The sequence below is a fragment of the Rosa chinensis genome, chromosome 3 (assembly GCF_002994745.2).
Source record: "Rosa chinensis cultivar Old Blush chromosome 3, RchiOBHm-V2, whole genome shotgun sequence".
NCBI classification, from domain to species: domain Eukaryota; kingdom Viridiplantae; phylum Streptophyta; class Magnoliopsida; order Rosales; family Rosaceae; genus Rosa; species Rosa chinensis.
The window spans coordinates 29,422,730-29,440,696 of record NC_037090.1 but is presented as its reverse complement, the minus strand read 5'-3'; the positions used below and the strand labels follow the sequence as shown (position 1 = coordinate 29,440,696).

The 17,967-nt window shown below is 38.8% G+C and overlaps 1 long non-coding RNA gene across 1 annotated transcript; it reads left to right on the top strand.

Annotated features, from left to right (window-relative positions):
* Positions 1 to 1,775: 1,775 nt before the first annotated feature.
* Positions 1,776 to 16,281, top strand: LOC112193186. Its single transcript, XR_002933795.2, has 4 exons — positions 1,776 to 1,881; positions 2,718 to 2,794; positions 14,921 to 14,997; positions 16,256 to 16,281. It is a non-coding gene; the product is annotated as an uncharacterized LOC112193186 (long non-coding RNA).
* The last annotated feature ends 1,686 nt before the right edge of the window (positions 16,282 to 17,967 follow it).

Here is a 17,967-nt window from a genome sequence, read left to right as displayed (position 1 = left end):
TGTTTTCTGTAAATACCTGAGTACCTTCTTGCCTGGAACCCAATGATCATTCCCAGGATTGGACTGATATCTTGCCAATACCCCAACTGAAAAGGCAATGTTTGGCCTTGTGCACACTTGAGCATATATTAAGCTCCCAACTAGTCTAGCATATGGTCTTTTGTCCATCTCTTTCTTTTCTAGTGAGTTTTTGGGACATTGCCCTAAGTGTAGCTTATCCCCTTTTGAAATTGGTGACTCACCCTGCTTTACATATTTCCATTGCAAACCTCTTAAGCACTTTGTCAATGTAGTTTCTTTGACACAATCCCAAAGCTTTTGTTTCTCTGTCTCTCTTGATTTCTATACGAAGTACAAACGCAGCTTCACCCATATCTTTCATATCAAAATTCTTCAAAAGAAAATTCTTTGTTTCTTTTAACATATTCACATCACTACTTGCCAACAAGATATCATCAACATATAAGATTAAGAAAATAAACTTGCTCCCACTGATCTTCATATATATGCATTCATCTAACCTATTTTCCTCAAATCCAAATGAAGTAATCACTGAATCAAACTTAAAGTACCATTGTCTAGAAGCCTGCTTTAAACCCTAAATGGATTTCTTAAGTTTACATACCTTGTCAATTTGTCCTTTAGCAATAAAACCCTCGGGTTGCACCATGTATATCTCTTCATCAAGATTTCCATTTAGAAAAGCTGTCTTGACGTTCATTTGGTGCAGCTCAAGATCAAAGTGAGCTACTAAATCCATTAAAATCCTGAAGGCATCTTTAGTTGACACTGGTGAGAATGTTTCCATGTAATCAATCCCTTCCTTTTGAGTGAATCCTTTGGCAACCAACCTTGCCTTGTGTCTTTCTATATTACCTCTTGAATCTTTCTTGGTCTTGAATACCCATTTGCATCCCACTGGTTTGTATCCTTCTGGTTTATCAACTAATTCCCAAACTTTGCTTATTTCCATTGACTTCAATTCTGACTACATGGCCTCTATCCATTTATCTGCATATGTTGATTGCAGTGCCTGCGAATAAGTAACTGGATCTTCTTCTTCTCCAAGATCAAAATCTGTCTCTGTCAGAAAAGTTGTTTCGTAACAATCTGGAATGGCTGATCTTCTTTCCCTTTGTGATCTTCTCAATTGTATTGGTTCTTGTTGTTGCTGTTGTGGTTCTATTTCTTGAGGTTGCTGAACATTTTCATCATGTCGATGAGGCTCATCATGAGGTTCTTGTTGTTGTGCAGCTTCATTTTGTTCAAATTGTGGTTGAATGTCATCATGTTGAACTGCAGGTGTTTCAGCTAGAGGCACAACATTATGCATAGCTGGTACTTCAATTTGATCCATCACTTCAGTGCTTATTCCTTCATCGCTGCTGTAAACTAACCACTTAAAAGTATCATTAGTATTTGTAATACCCCGAAAATTCAATTTAATTTCTGATGACATTTTGGAAATGATTTTGTGATCATGGGCACGAGTACGAAGCTTGGAGGAGTTGTGGAATTAGTTCGAACGATTTTATTTTCGAAATCGAACGTTATTTAGGGGGTCTCAAAAAGTGACTTTTTATACATGCGGAATTTGGGAAAACTTCCTTCATGAAAGTTGTAGAGCTCGTCGATACGATCTCGTGCATATGCGGAATGCGAAAATCGGAGTTCGTATGCCAAAGTTATGGGTATTTTTGTGTGAGGGGTATTTTGGTCATTCCATCACAACTTAATTATAAGGGGCTGATCAGCCCCATTTCCAGCCATTCTCGCAGAAACCAGAAAGAAAGAAAGAGAGAGAGAGAGAGAAAGAAAGAAAGAAAGAAAGAAAGAAAGAAAGAAAGAGATCTTCCGGCAAATTCTGGCAGCACAAAAATGGTATCAATCTCTTCCTTACCTCATGGATTTTCTTTCAAGTATAGTATTGCATAGATTTATTGGAGGATTTTTGAGATTGAAATCCGGCTACTATTTACAAATTGGAGTTTACTGTTTTCTTAATTGTTGAGGTAGTTCTAGTTGTTTTCTGAACTTGGTGTAGTTGAGAAAAATGCTAGACGGGTTGAGATAAAGCTTCTGTCAAAATTTGGTGACCATCGGAGGTGGTTGACCCCCGCGTTGACCACAGTCTGACCGCCGCTTGTGGCGGCGCGTCCGACCTTTTTTTGAGTTTTCATTATCTAGGCGATGATCTACGCATCCTTACGAGCGTTTTGATATATAACAAGGTTATTTTAGAAAAAGTTGATAAATAGTGGATTTACGTTTTGAAGTTACTATTTAACGTTTTTACGATTTATATTCAGTTTACGATCTGCGAAGATCAGACCATCGGTTTTACTTCAAATTTTAATATGTTGATCGTATGACTGTCCCGATGACTTTGTGAGGTCACGGGAGAAGATCCGACCGTTGGATCTTCGTATAATTGTAAAACAGAAATTCGGAAGGCGATTCGTGAGAATCCGACCGTTGGATTTTCATATAAAATTATGGAGATATTAGTAGGGACAATTCAAGAAGATCGGACCGTTGGATCTTTGTGTTAATTTAGGTGGATGATCCTAAAGGCGATCTGTGAGGATCCGACCGTTGGATCATCATTTAATTTCGATCAGATCGTTGGATCATCGTTTAAATTCGATCTGACCGTTGGATCATCGTTTAAGTACGTATATGAGTTGTTGGCTAAGTTAAGATCATTATTGGATTAGGTGATCGATGGATTGATTTGGCGGACGATTCGTGAAATTGTTGTTTCAGCTGTTAAGAAGACGCAGCTGGATTAGAGGTGAGTAAACCTCACGTGGTTCATATAATGAACCGAATAAATTTAATTACTTTATTTTTGTCGCAATTGTGTGAAAATATTTGTGGAATAAATATTTGTTTTAAATCATATGGACTTGATCAACTACGGTCCATAGGTAAGTAAAATTATTTTATTATACAAATGAATTTCACGGTTTTTATGCTTGAACTATAGTTGGTATTAGTGGTCATCCCTGAGCGGATGATTACGTATATATATATATATATATATTTACGTGGAATATATATATTGGTCGACGTGTGATTGGTGTGATGAAATGATTGAGAATGGATTGGATATTATACAAGCTATTAATCTCCCATTTAATTGTTGAATAATGAAATGTTGATCATGTGGTGTGAAAGCTATTTTATATGCCCAATTGTGAATATGTGGAAATTATTTTAAGAAGTTTAGATTTGTCTTGAAATAATATGTCTCTTTATGTGGGTGTACATATACATATATACGATCTATAAGCAATAGAATAAAAACAAACCCTGCACAGTCCACATGCCACGACTCGTCTTTTCAGTGATTTACGGAAATCAGATTCACTTTCGGCTAAAGCTTGTCTGCCACAGCACCTCGAGATTCGTTCGGTTCCCTTACGCGCTCTCCACGCGCCAACAACTTTTCCGTGTTTTAGGGTGACTTTAATCCAACGCGTAGTTTGAATCTCTGAGATTGTCCATCCAACGGTAGAGATTTGCACACCTTGTTCCTTAAATAGGTGCATTCTGGGGAAGCGACTGTTCACACCAAAGAAAAGAAAATTTCCCCAGAGTTTTAGCCATTCTCTCTCAATTCTCTCCTTCCATCCGATAACTCAAATCTTTTCTTCCATCTGATAAACTCAAATCCCCAACACCAGTTCATCAACTTCAATCCTTCAAACAGCAATCTCTCTCAAACACTCATCATCATCTTCTTCAATTCTCACATTTTCTCAACCCTATCTTGTGCTCTATATAAACCTCCTTTTGTCTCCTCCAGATTTTACTAGGGTTTGTCTAAGCGTGCAGTTTCAAATTCCTTCTCCTTCCTTATGGTTCGAACCAAGGTCACCGCTCGTATGGGCGTTAATCAACGCCGCGTTCTCTCTTTAGAAGAAAAGGGTCGTCAAGCGGCTGCTTGCGCTGGCCTCACTCGTCCTGGGGACCATCGTCCCATACGTGAGCGTAGCCGCAGTCCCCCTCCTCTGCCTCGTCGTTCTCCCAGACTGCATCCCAGCGAGTCCTCTTCCTCCCTAACTGCTCGTGCTCCTCGGCCTGTGGCCACCCTGGAAAGCTTGTCAGACTCAATTGATACACTGCGTTCCTCTCTCCGTGATGGTATTATGGTGACGGATTGGCGAGTCACATGTATGATCGATTACATCTTTGACATGAACATCTTTTTGATCTGCTGTCACACCGCAATGAACAAGCTTGCTCTGGAGGTCAATAACATGCAGTGTCATCCTCCTGGGTTTCCTTGCAAGGACGTTGCTGCGTCACTCCACAATGACCCTCCTCCTGAGGCTGAAACCAGCAAAAGGGCTGCCAGTCGCCCGCGCACTGCTCCTCATGTTCCTTGGGAAGATCTTGACTCAACCAGTTGTGACTTGCAGGACAGTGAAGAGGTCTCTGATCAGATCACCAAACTCAGGGAGGAGATTGCTGAGCCTTCCCATTCAAAGGGGAAGAAGTAAAAATAATTCATCTTCTAGTTATTGTATTTCTTTTTCCACATTTTAACTTTCGTTGGACAATAACTTTATTTCACTTCTGACTTGTAATAAGACTGAATGAATGTGGTAGTCTTTTCTTAAAAAAAAAAAAAAAAAAAAAACAAAAACAAACAAACAAACAAACCAACAACGACACCATGGATCGAATATGGTTAATATTTTAGGAAAGCCTTGTCTGATGCTTGTAGTTAAGTTGTCTTTAGAAAGTAGCTCTTAGAAGCCTTTTCTAACCTATGTGTAGTCCATTATGCTAGATTATGTTTAGTGTAAAATATTTGGTTTAAGAATATTTTGGTTTAAATTATAGATCACTTTCTTTAATTAGGACCATGGCCAATAGAAGGAATCCACCTATCGACGCAGACGATTTCGTCGAAGCCTTCGCAAGAAGGATGGAGGCAAATCAAGTCGGTGGGAGGCTCACTTATATTTGATCGAGTTTGCTTACAACAATAGTTACCCCTCAAGCCTAGGGATGGCACCCTTTGAAGCTCTCTATGGACGACCGTGTCGTACTCCAATATGTTGGGCTGAAGTTGGAGAAGCCATTCTTCCAGGACCTGATATAGTTAAGCAATCTGCAGAGGTCATCACTTCAATTAAGGAGCGCTTGAAGACTGCACAAAGTCGCCAGAAGAGTTATGCTGATCAACATCGGAGAAGTGTAGAATTTCAGGTTGGAGATCGTGTCTTGCTAAAAGTCTCACCGATGAGAGGAGTTATTCGTTTCGGGAGAAAGATTGCCAAGTTGTCACCAAGGTTTATTGGACCTTTCAAGATCATTGAGAAAGTTGGTAATTTAGCTTACCAATTAGATCTACCCCAACACTTATCCAACGTGCATAACGTTTTTCATGTATCCATGCTACGAGAATACAAACCAGACAATTCCCATGTCATCGACCATAGTACCATAGAACTCTCAGAAGATGTCACGTACGAGGAGGCACCTGTTCGTATCTTGGGTCGAGAAGTACGGAAGCTCCGTACTAAGGAAATTCCACTAGTGAAGATACAATGGAATCGACATGATGAAAACGAGGCTTCGTGGGAGCTAGAATCAGAAATGAGAAAGAAACAGCCGCAATTGTTCATAGAATAAGGTACGTAAAATTCGAGGACGAATTTTCTTTTAAGGTGGGTAGACTGTAATAACCCGAAACTTAGTATCACTGTAGAGCACTCTAAGATACCTTCAACTTAGAAATAATCCAAGTATCTTCTAAGCATTTTTCCGTTTAGAAAAATGATACCACATGCTATACTTACACGTTATATAGGTAATTTTTTTTAATATTAGAGTTCTAGTAAACTTACTAAAATACCTTAGTTCGTATTTCTTGTGTACACTCGATATTTGTTATTGAGCTCAAGACTCTCATCTATATTATTTGTATGGTGCATGTCATTTTAGTAGTAGTTATTGCCAACACATATTTGAACCTTAAGAAAGCATATCAATCTTCGTATTAGTTTGAGTAGATGTGTATCTATATGTATATGTATACACAATTCAAATGCCAATACATCTAGAAGAGCTACTCTGATATTTTCTTTCTAACAACCATAGCATTATAGGAAATTTCCTTGTAAATGCTTTGTAGACTTCCAACTCACTTTTGACTTACAAGTCAAGTGAGAATTGATTTTTAATGCATTTTTCTAGCCTATATAAACATATGATCTGATCATATTTCCTACAAGCTTGAAGATCAAGTGCAAAATTGATCAAAAACTCCCTTAGTTGTAGAGAAAACTCACCTCACAAATCGTTCATTCTTTTTCTCTTGAGAAGCTCCCTTTGTTTTTCTCAAAGAAGTCCAAGCTTGAATCCAAGACCAAAATATTCACTCCATCTCTGAGTTTCTTAAGTAAGTACATGAATACTCAAGAATGTAGGAATGTATTCATGTACTTACTTAAGAAACTCAGAGATGGAGTGAATATTTTGGTCTTGGATTCAAGCTTGGACTTCTTTGAGAAAAACAAAGGGAGCTTCTCAAGAGAAAAAGAATGAACGATTTGTGAGGTGAGTTTTCTCTACAACTAAGGGAGTTTTTGATCAATTTTGCACTTGATCTTCAAGCTTGTAGGAAATATGATCAGATCATATGTTTATATAGGCTAGAAAAATGCATTAAAAATCAATTCTCACTTGACTTGTAAGTCAAAAGTGAGTTGGAAGTCTACAAAGCATTTACAAGGAAATTTCCTATAATGCTATGGTTGTTAGAAAGAAAAAATCAGATTAGCTCTTCTAGATGTATTGGCATTTAAATTCTGTATACATATACATATAGATACACATCTACTCAAACTAATACGAAGATTGATATGCTTTCTTAAGGTTCAAATATGTGTTGGCAATAACTATTACTAAAATGACATGCAACATACAAATAATATAGATGAGAGTCTTGAGCTCAATAACAAATATCGAGTGTACACAAGAAATACGAACTAAGATATTTTAGTAAGTTTACTAGAACTCTAATATTAAAAAAAATTACCTATATAACGTGTAAGTATAGCATGTGGTATCATTGGTTTCTAAACGGAAAAATGCTTAGAAGATACTTGGATTATTTCTAAGTTGAAGATAACTTAGAGTGCTCTACAGTGATACTAAGTTTCGGGTTATTACAGTCTACCCACCTTAAAAGAAAATTCGTCCTCGAATTTTAGGTACCTTATTCTATGAACAATTGCGGGTGTTTCTTTCTCATTTCTGATTCTAGCTCCCACGAAGCCTCGTTTTCGTCATGTCGATTCCATTGTATCTTCACTAGTGGAATTTCCTTAGTACGGAGCTTCCGTACTTCTCGACCCAAGATACGAACAGGTGCCTCCTCGTATGTGACATCTTCTGAGAGTTCTATGGTACTATGGTCGATGACATGGGAATTGTCTGGTTTGTATTCTCGTAGCATGGATACATGAAAAACGTTATGCACGTTAGATAAGTGTTGGGGTAGATCTAATCGGTAAGCTAAATTACCAACTTTCTCAATGATCTTGAAAGGTCCAATAAACCTTGGTGACAACTTGGCAATCTTTCTCCCGAAACGAATAACTCCTCTCATCGGTGAGACTTTTAGCAAGACACGATCTCCAACCTGAAATTCTACACTTCTCCGATGTTGATCAGCATAACTCTTCTGGCGACTTTGTGCAGTCTTCAAGCGCTCCTTAATTGAAGTGATGACCTCTGCAGATTGCTTAACTATATCAGGTCCTGGAAGAATGGCTTCTCCAACTTCAGCCCAACATATTGGAGTACGACACGGTCATCCATAGAGAGCTTCAAAGGGTGCCATCCCTAGGCTTGAGTGGTAACTATTGTTGTAAGCAAACTCGATCAAATATAAGTGAGCCTCCCACCGACTTGATTTGCCTCCATCCTTCTTGCGAAGGCTTCGACGAAATCGTCTGCGTCGATAGGTGGATTCCTTCTATTGGCCATGGTCCTAATTAAAGAAAGTGATCTATAATTTAAACCAAAATATTCTTAAACCAAATATTTTACACTAAACATAATCTAGCATAACAGACTACACATAGGTTAGAAAAGGCTTCTAAGAGCTACTTTCTAAAGACAACTTAACTACAAGCATCAGACAAGGCTTTCCTAAAATATTAACCATATTCGATCCATGGTGTCGTTGTTGGTTTGTTTGTTTTTTTTTTTTTTTTTTTTTTAAAGAAAAGACTACCACATTCATTCAGTCTTATTACAAGTCAGAAGTGAAATAAACTTATTGTCCAACGAAAGTTAAAATGCGGAAAAAGAAATATAATAACTAGAAGATGAATTCTTTTTACTACTTCCCCTTTGAATGGGAAGGCTCAGCAATCTCCTCCCTGAGTTTGGTGATCTGATCAGAGACCTCTTCACTGTCCTGCGAGTCACAACTGGTTGAGTCAAGATCTTCCCAAGGAACATGAGGAGCGGTGCGCGGGCGACTGGCAGCCCTTTTGCTGGTTTCAGCCTCAGGAGGAGGGTCCTTGTGGAGTGAAGCAACAACGTCCTTGCAAGGAAACCCAGGAGGATGACACTGCATGTTATTGACCTCCTGAGCAAGCTTGTTCATTGCGGTGTGACAGCGGATCAAAGAGATGTTCATGTCAAAGATGTAATCAATCATACATGTGACTCGCCAATCCGTCACCATAATACCATCACGGAGAGAGGAACGCAGTGCATCAATTGAGTCTGACAAGCTTTCCAGGGTGGCCACAGGCCGAGGAGCACGAGCAGCTAGGGAGGAAGAGGACTCGCTGGGATGCAGTCTGGGAGAACGACGAGGCAGAGGAGGGGGACTGCGGCTACGCTCACGTATGGGACGATGGTCCCCAGGACGAGTGAGGCCAGCGCAAGCAGCCGCTTGAACCCTCTTCTTCTAAAGAGAGAACGCGGCGTTGATTAACGCCCATACGAGCGGTGACCTTGGTTCGAACCATGAGGAAGGAGAAGGAATTTGAAACTGCACACTTAGACAAACCCTAGTAAAATCTGGAGGAGACAAAAGGAGGTTTATATAGAGCACAAGATAGGGTTGAGAAAATGTGAGAATTGAAGAAGATGATGATGAGTGTTTGAGAGAGATTGTTGTTTGAAGGATTGAAGTTGATGAACTGGTGTTGGGGATTTGAGTTTATCAGATGGAAGAAAAGATTTGAGTTATCAGATGGAAGAAGAGAATTGAGAGAGAATGGCTAAAACTCTGGGGAAATTTTCTTTTCTTTGGTGTGAACAGTCTCTTCCCCAGAATGCACCTATTTAAGGAACAAGGCGTGCAAATCTCTACCGTTGGATGGACAATCTCAGAGATTCAAACTACGCGTTGGATTAAAGTCGCCCTAAAACACGGAAAAGTTGTTGGCGCGTGGAGAGCGCGTAAGGGAACCGAACGAATCTCGAGGTGCTGTGGCAGACAAGCTTTAGCCGAAAGTGAATCTGATTTCCGTAAATCACTGAAAAGACGAGTCGTGGCATGTGGACTGTGCAGGGTTTGTTTTTATTCTATTGCTTATAGATCGTATATATGTATATGTACACCCACATAAAGAGACATATTATTTCAAGACAAATCTTTACTTCTTAAAATAATTTCCACATATTCACAATTGGGCATATAAAATAGCTTTCACACCACATGATCAACATTTCATTATTCAACAATTAAATGGGAGATTAATAGCTTGAATAATATCCAATCAATTCTCAATCATTTCATCACACCAATCACACGTCGACCAATATATATATTCCACGTAAATATATATGTATATATACGTAATCATCCGCTCAAGGATGATCACTAATACCAACTATAGTTCAAGCATAAAAACCGTGAAATTCATTTGTATAATAAAATCATTTTACTTACCTATGGACCGCAGTTGATCAAGTCCATATGATTTAAAACAAATATTTATTCCAAAAATATTTTCACACAATTGCGACAAAAATAAAGTAATTAAATTTATTCGGTTCATAATATGAACCACGTGAGGTTTACTCACCTCTAATCCAGCTGCGTCTTCTTAACAGCTCAAACAACAATTTCACGAATCGTCCGCCAAATCAATCCATCGATCACCTAATCCAATAATGATCTTAACTTAGCCAACAACTCATAAACGTACTTAAATGATGATCCAACGGTCAGATCGAATTTAAACGATGATCCAACGATCGGATCGAAATTAAATGATGATCCAACGGTCGGATCCTCACAGATCGCCTTTAGGATCATCCTCCTAAATTAACACGAAGATCCAACGGTCCGATCTTCCTGAATTGTCCCTACTAATATCTCCATAATTTTATATGAAAATCCAACGGTCGGATTCTCACGAATCGCCTTCCGAATTTCTGTTTTACAATTATACGAAGATCCAACGGTCGGATCTTCGCCCGTGACCTCACAAAGTCATCGGGACAGTCATACGATCAACATATTAAAATTTGAAGTAAAACCGATGGTCTGATCTTCGCAGATCGTAAACCGAATATAAATCGTAAAAATGTTAAATAGTAACTTCAAAACGTAAATCCACTATTTATCAACTTTTTCTAAAATAACCTTGTTATATATCAAAACGCTCGTAAGGATGCGTAGATCATCGCCTAGATAATGAAAACTCAAAAAAAGGTCGGACGCGCCGCCACAAGGGGCGGTCAAAAGGTGGTCAACGTGGCGGTCAAAGACGGTCAACCACCTCCGATGGTCACCAAATTTTGACAGCAGCTTCATCTCAACCCGTCTAGCATTTTTCTCAACTACACCAAGTTCAGAAAACAATTAGAACTACCTCAACAATTAAGAAAACAGGAAACTCCAATTTGTAAACAGTGGCCGGATTTCAATCTCAAAAATCCTCCAATAAATCTATGCAATACTATACTTGAAAGAAAACCCATGAGGTAAGGAAGAGATTGATACCATTTTTTTGCTGCCAGAATTTGCCGGAAGATCTCTCTCTCTCTCTCTCTCTCTCTCTCTCTCTCTCTCTCTCTCTCTCTCTCTCTCTCTCTCTCTCTCTCTCTCTCTCTCTCTCTCTCTCTCTCTCTCTCTCTCTCTCTCTCTCTCTCTCTCTCTTTCTTTCTGGTTTCTGCGAGAATGGCTGGAAATGGGGCTGATCAGCCCCTTATAATGAAGTTGTGATGGAATAACCAAAATACCCCTCACACGAAAATACCCATAACTTTGGCATACGAACTCCGATTTTCGCATTCCGCATATGCACGAGATCGTATCGACGAGCTCTACAACTTTCATGAAGGAAGCTTTCCCAAATTCCACACGTATAAAAAGTCACTTTTTGAGACCCCCTAAATAACGTTGGATTTCGAAAATAAAATCGTTCGAACTAATTCCACAACTCCTCCAAGCTTCGTACTCGTGCCCATGATCGCAAAATCATTTCCAAAATGTCATCAGAAATTAAATTGAATTTTTAGGGTATTACAAATACTAATGATACTTTTAAGTGGTTAGTTTACAGCAGCGATGAAGGAATAAGCACTGAAGTGATGGATCAAATTAAAGTACCAGCTATGCATAATGTTGTGCCTCCAGCTGAAACACCTGCAGTTCAACATGATGACATTCAACCACAATTTGAACAAAATGAAGCTGACAAGCTTTCCAGGGTGGCCACAGGCCGAGGAGCACGAGCAGCTAGGGAGGAAGAGGACTCGCTGGGATGCAGTCTAGGAGAACGACGAGGCAGAGGAGGGGGACTGCGGCTACGCTCACGTATCGGACGATGGTCCCCAGGACGAGTGAGGCCAGCGCAAACAGCCGCTTGATTACCCTCTTCTTCTAAAGAGAGAACGCGGCGTTGATTAACGCCCATGCGAGCGGTGATCTTGGTTCGAACCATGAGGAAGGAGAAGGAATTTGAAACTGCACGCTTAGACAAACCCTAGTAAAATCTGGAGGAGACAAAAGGAGGTTTATATAGAGCACAAGATAGGGTTGAGAAAATGTGAGAATTGAAGAAGATGATGATGAGTGTTTGAGAGAGATTGCTGTTTGAAGGATTGAAGTTGATGAACTGGTGTTGGGGATTTGAGTTTATCAGATGGAAGAAAAGATTTGAGTTATCGGATGGAAGAAGAGAATTGAGAGAGAATGGCTAAAACTCTGGGGAAATTTTCTTTTCTTTGGTGTGAACAGTCTCTTCCCCAGAATGCACCTATTTAAGGAACAAGGCATGCATATCTCTACCGTTGGATGGACAATCTCAGAGATTCAAACTACGCGTTGGATTAAAGTCGCCCTAAAACACGGAAAAGTTGTTGGCGCGTGGAGAGCGCGTAAGGGAACCGAACGAATCTCGAGGTGCTGTGGCAGACAAGCTTTAGCCGAAAGTGAATCTGATTTCCGTAAATCACTGAAAAGACGAGTCGTGGCATGTGGACTGTGTAGGGTTTGTTTTTATTCTATTGCTTATAATAGAATAAATAAAAGAAATATAAGGATAGCAGCGAGAGCAGCTGGTGCTCTAGTGGTTGAGAGAGAAGTTCTTGTACAAGAGGTCTGAGGTTCGAACCTTGCCTTTCTTTTATTCTTATTATGTTCACTTAAGACATAATAAGTATAACATTTGTTTAAGACATAATAAGTATAACATTTATACATATTATTATAAGGACAGCTTGTGCTCCAGTGGTTGGGAGCAGAGCTTTCTTGCAACAGGTTAGGGTTTCGAACCTTACCTCCTACAAATAATTTTTTGGATACGGATGTATATACGGTCAGTACGGTATATATACAGTATGTAAAAACTTCATACCGCAGCCGAGCCGAAGGCAGCTAAACAGTACGGCTAAGCCGAGCCGAGCCGAAGGTTTGTGGGCCGAGTTTTCAGCCCAAATTGGTTTGGGCCGGTTCGAATTGTAGCTGGTTCAGTTTCTTTGGCCCAAATTGCTAGCCCTAATGCCTAACCCAAGGAATGAGCAAGCCCAATGCCATCATCACTGAGAGTGAACGCGTGCTAGTGGACCATCTCAGAGCCCACAAGAAGGCCCAAGTGGCCCATGATGAATAAGAAGATGTTGTGGAGGTGTTTAACCATCTTTAAATTATGAGTGTAGTGAAGCATTGTTCTTCTACACATTGTTTTGCGTGGTTAAGTTTGACTAACATTTGTAGTTAAACTTTTGCCTGTGATTTTTGTTATGGAGTGGTTGTGGGTAGTTAGTTATGTGATGAATGCCTCATGATTGAGGAGATTGTGTGGGTTGGTCGAGGCCACACCTTATCGTGATTGTGTTATGAGATGAAATGATACTTGTTGAGTAGTGAGACGTGATTCATTACAATTTATGATTCAGTTTCTACGAAGAGATTTCGTAGGAAGGAGGTTGAGTTTGTGTAGGTTTGTGGAGTCACCATGATGATGGTGATGCATCTTGTGAGTTGGAATCAGATATGAGATAGAGATATCCACAGTTGTTCGACAATGAGCGTGCTAGAATTTCAGGACGAAATTCCTTTAAGGAGGGTAGATTGTAATACCCTGAAATTTCAATTTAATTTCTGATGACATTTTGGAAATGATTTTGTGATCATGGGCACGAATACAAAGCTTGGAGGAGTTGTGGAATTAGTTCGAACGATTTTATTTTCGAAATCGAACATTATTTAGGGGGTCTCAAAAAGTGACTTTTTATACGTGAGGAATTTGGGAAAACTTCCTTCATGAAAGTTGTAGAGCTCGTCGATACGATCTCGTGCATATGCGGAATACGAAAATCGGAGTTCGTATGCCAAAGTTATGGGTATTTTCGTGTGAGGGGTATTTTGGTCATTCCATCACAACTTAATTATAAGGGGCTGATCAGCCCCATTTCCAGCCATTCTAGCAGAAACCAGAGAGAGAGAGAGAGAGAGAGAGAGAGAGAGAGAGAGAGAGAGAGAGAGAGAGAGAGAGAGAGAGAGAGAGAGAGAGAGAGAGAGAGAGAGAGAGAGAGAGAGAGAGATCTTCCGGCAAATTCTGGCAGCAAAAAAATGGTATCAATCTCTTCCTTACCTCATGGGTTTTCTTTCAAGTATAGTATTGCATAGATTTATTGGAGGATTTTTGAGATTGAAATCCGGCCACTGTTTACAAATTGGAGTTTCCTGTTTTCTTAATTGTTGAGGTAGTTCTAGTTGTTTTCTGAACTTGGTGTAGTTGAGAAAAATGCTAGAAGGGTTGAGATGAAGCTGCTGTCAAAATTTGGTGACCATCGGAGGTGGTTGACCGGCGTTGATCGCCGCGTTGACCACCGTCTGACAGCCGCTTGTGGCGGCGCGTCCGACCTTTTTTTGAGTTTTCATTATCTAGGCAGTGATCTACGCATCCTTACGAGCGTTTTGATATTTAACAAGGTTATTTTAGAAAAAGTTGATAAATAGTGGATTTACGTTTTGACGTTAGTATTTAACGTTTTTACGAGTTATATTCGGTTTACGATCTGCGAAGATCAGACCATCGGTTTTACTTCAAATTTTAATATGTTGATCGTATGACTGTCCCGATGACTTTGTGAGGTCACGGGAGAAGATCCGACCGTTGGATCTTCGTATAATTGTAAAACAGAAATTTGGAAGGCGATTCGTGAGAATCCGACCATTGGATTTTCATATAAAATTATGGAGATATTAGTAGGGACAATTCAGGAAGATCGGACCGTTGGATCTTCGTGTTAATTTAGGAGTATGATCCTAAAGGCGATTTGTGAGGATCCGACTGTTGGATCATCATTTAATTTCAATCCGACCGTTGGATCATCGTTTAAATTCGATCTGACTGTTGGATCATCGTTTAAGTACGTTTATGAGTTGTTGGCTAAGTTAAGATCATTATTGGATTAGGTGATCGATGGATTGATTTGGCGGATGATTCGTGAAATTGTTGTTTGAGCTGTTAAGAAGTCGCAGCTGGATTAGAGGTGAGTAAACCTCACGTGGTTCATATTATGAACCGAATAAATTTAATTACTTTATTTTTGTCGCAATTGTGTGAAAATATTTGTGGAATAAATATTTGTTTTAAATAATATGGACTTGATCAACTACGGTCCATAGGTAAGTAAAATGATTTTATTATACAAATGAATTTCACGGTTTTTATGCTTGAACTATAGTTGGTATTAGTGGTCATCCCTGAGCGGATGATTACGTATATATATATATATTTACGTGGAATATATATATTGGTCGACGTGTGATTGGTGTGATGAAATGATTGAGAATGGATTGGATATTATTCAAGCTATTAATCTCCCATTTAATTGTTGAATAATGAAATGTTGATCATGTGGTGTGAAAGCTATTTTATATGCCCAATTGTGAATATGTGGAAATTATTTTAAGAAGTAAAGATTTGTCTTGAAATAAGATGTCTCTTTATGTGGGTGTACATATACATATATACGATCTATAATTCAGAAAGATTGTATTTTGTGGATTTGATTATGGCTGAGAAGTACAATTGTGAAGCCGGGTGTTATCTATTACCCCGTGCTTAAGTGAATTACTGGTAAATGTGTTTTGGTGTTATGTGGAAGTTAGCCTTGGGCCCTAGTCCCTACAGATAGTGCACTATTATACTCTTAGGAAGGTTGCTTACTTTGAGTATGCATACTTTGGTAGTGTCCTTAGTATGCTGCGGCTGTCCCATGCTTTGGTATAGTACGTTGGACCCTAGCATGTGGATTTATGAATTGTTACCAGTCAATCTGACTTACCCGTGCTTTGGTATTATGGACCCTAGCACGTGGATTTATGAGTTGATACCAGTTAATCCGAAAATTCACTAAAAAGAGAAGTGTACTTATATTATTTTGATCAAATATCTATTTGTTATATATTATTAATATGTGAAGGTGTTAGTAAAAAGAGAATCAAGCATGTATTGCTTTAATGTTATTTCACATATTAATGTTGCAATATTTGTTGGTTGTGATCAGTCAGAGTCCTAGTCTGTATGTTAAATGTTTAGTTTTAAAAGGGAGTATCGAGAAATACTTACTTTTATGTTTCTGTGATTTTTGGAGTTACCTTGTGAGTGTGTTGATTGTTTACTTGAGTTATAAGAATTGTAATTTAATAAATCGACAGTTCTTTCTTGTTTACTCATACGGGCTGTCAAAAGCTTACCGGGTTTTGTGTTGTTGCAATTCCCGGTACACTATTCAAATTGTGTAGCGGGTAATCTCACAGGTCAGGAGAATCAGGGCAGTGATCGTGCGGTTTAGAGTATTAGTATTGGATTTACAGCATTTGTTTTTGTGAGGAGAATTATACTCATTTGAGCTTTACAATTTGATTTGGTGAGAGTGTGCTGTAATAAGTAACTTGAGGATTTGGTTTATGTAATATTAAGAGGTGTAAGGTGTGGTTGTTTCTGAGAAAAAAATTCAGAACGTTATTTGTATTGTTATTATTCATGTTCCGGATTTGAATCCTTAATTCAAAATTCGGGGCGTGACAGTATTAGTTTCATCAATTTCTTCAAATTTACTGATATCAACAATGTCTGAACCATCTAATTCTCCAACAAAAACGGCTCTATTGGTTTCTAATATTCTTGTGCTGCCATGAGGACTATAAAACCTGTACCCTTATGATTTGTTCAAGTAACCAACAAAATAAACACTCGAGGTTCTGGAATCCAATTTTTGTTGCTGAGGATTGTGAATCCTTGCTTCTGCTTTGCAGCCCCATACATGAAAGTGATGTAGACTAGGTTTCTTGTTGAACCATAACTCAAAAGGTGTTTTATTCTCAACTGATTTGCTAGGGGTCCTATTACATATATAGTTAGCTGTCTTCAGTGCTTCCCCCCATAAATATCTCGGTAAACCAGACTTACAGATCATACTTCTCACCATATTTATCAAAGTCCTATTCCTTCTCTCTGCGACTCCATTCTGCTGTGGGGTTCTTGGTGTGGTGTACTGAGCTTTGATTCCACACTCTTGAAGATGGATAGCAAAGGGACCCTTGTTTTGCCTTGATTCAGTGTACCTGCCATAGAACTCTCCACCTCTATCTGATCTAACAACTTTGATAACCTTGTTCAGCTGTTTCTCTACCTCTGCTTAAAAAATTTTAAAAACTTCCAGAGCTTTTGATTTTTCAGAAATAAGAAAAATTTGACAATATCTAGAAAAGTCATCAACAAAAGTAATGAAGTATTGATTTCCAAAGATGGTTTTATGAGGAAAAGGACCACAAATGTCAGTGTGAATAAGTTCTAATAACTCTTGACTTCAAATTGACCCTTTCTTCCTAAGATTGGTGGTTTTACCCTTAAGACATTCTATGCAAACACCGAAATCTGAAAAGTCTAAAGAAGGTAAAACATTTTGTTTGATTAAGATTTTCATCCTTTCTTCTGAAATATGACCCAAACGTTTATGCCAAAGAAAAGCAGATTTTTCATTCAGTCTAGGCCTTTTAAAACCAACAGATTTTTCAGTCAAAAACACTTCAACAGAATTCCTGCAATTCATATGCCAATAACCATCAATTAAAGAAGCATCACCAATAAAATCAGAATTTTTGAAGAAATCTAAACCTTTATTGTAATACCCCGAAAAATCCAAATTAAATTCCGTGGATTTTTAGAATTGATTTCTCGGTATTAGGAGCGAGTACGAAGCTTGGAGAAGTTGTGGAAGTAGTTCGAACGATTTTATTTTCGTATGGAATTTGGGAAAATTTCCTTCATGAAAGTTGTAGAGCTCGTCGATACGATCGCGTGCATATGTGGAACGCAATATTCGGAGTTCGTATGAATAAGTTATGAATATTTGAAATTTGGGAATTTTCTATAAATAGGGGAAATTTCCGGATTTTCATTAAGGACGAAAAAAATCCATTTTTGCTGAACAGTCCCCCGGTTTTCTCCCTTC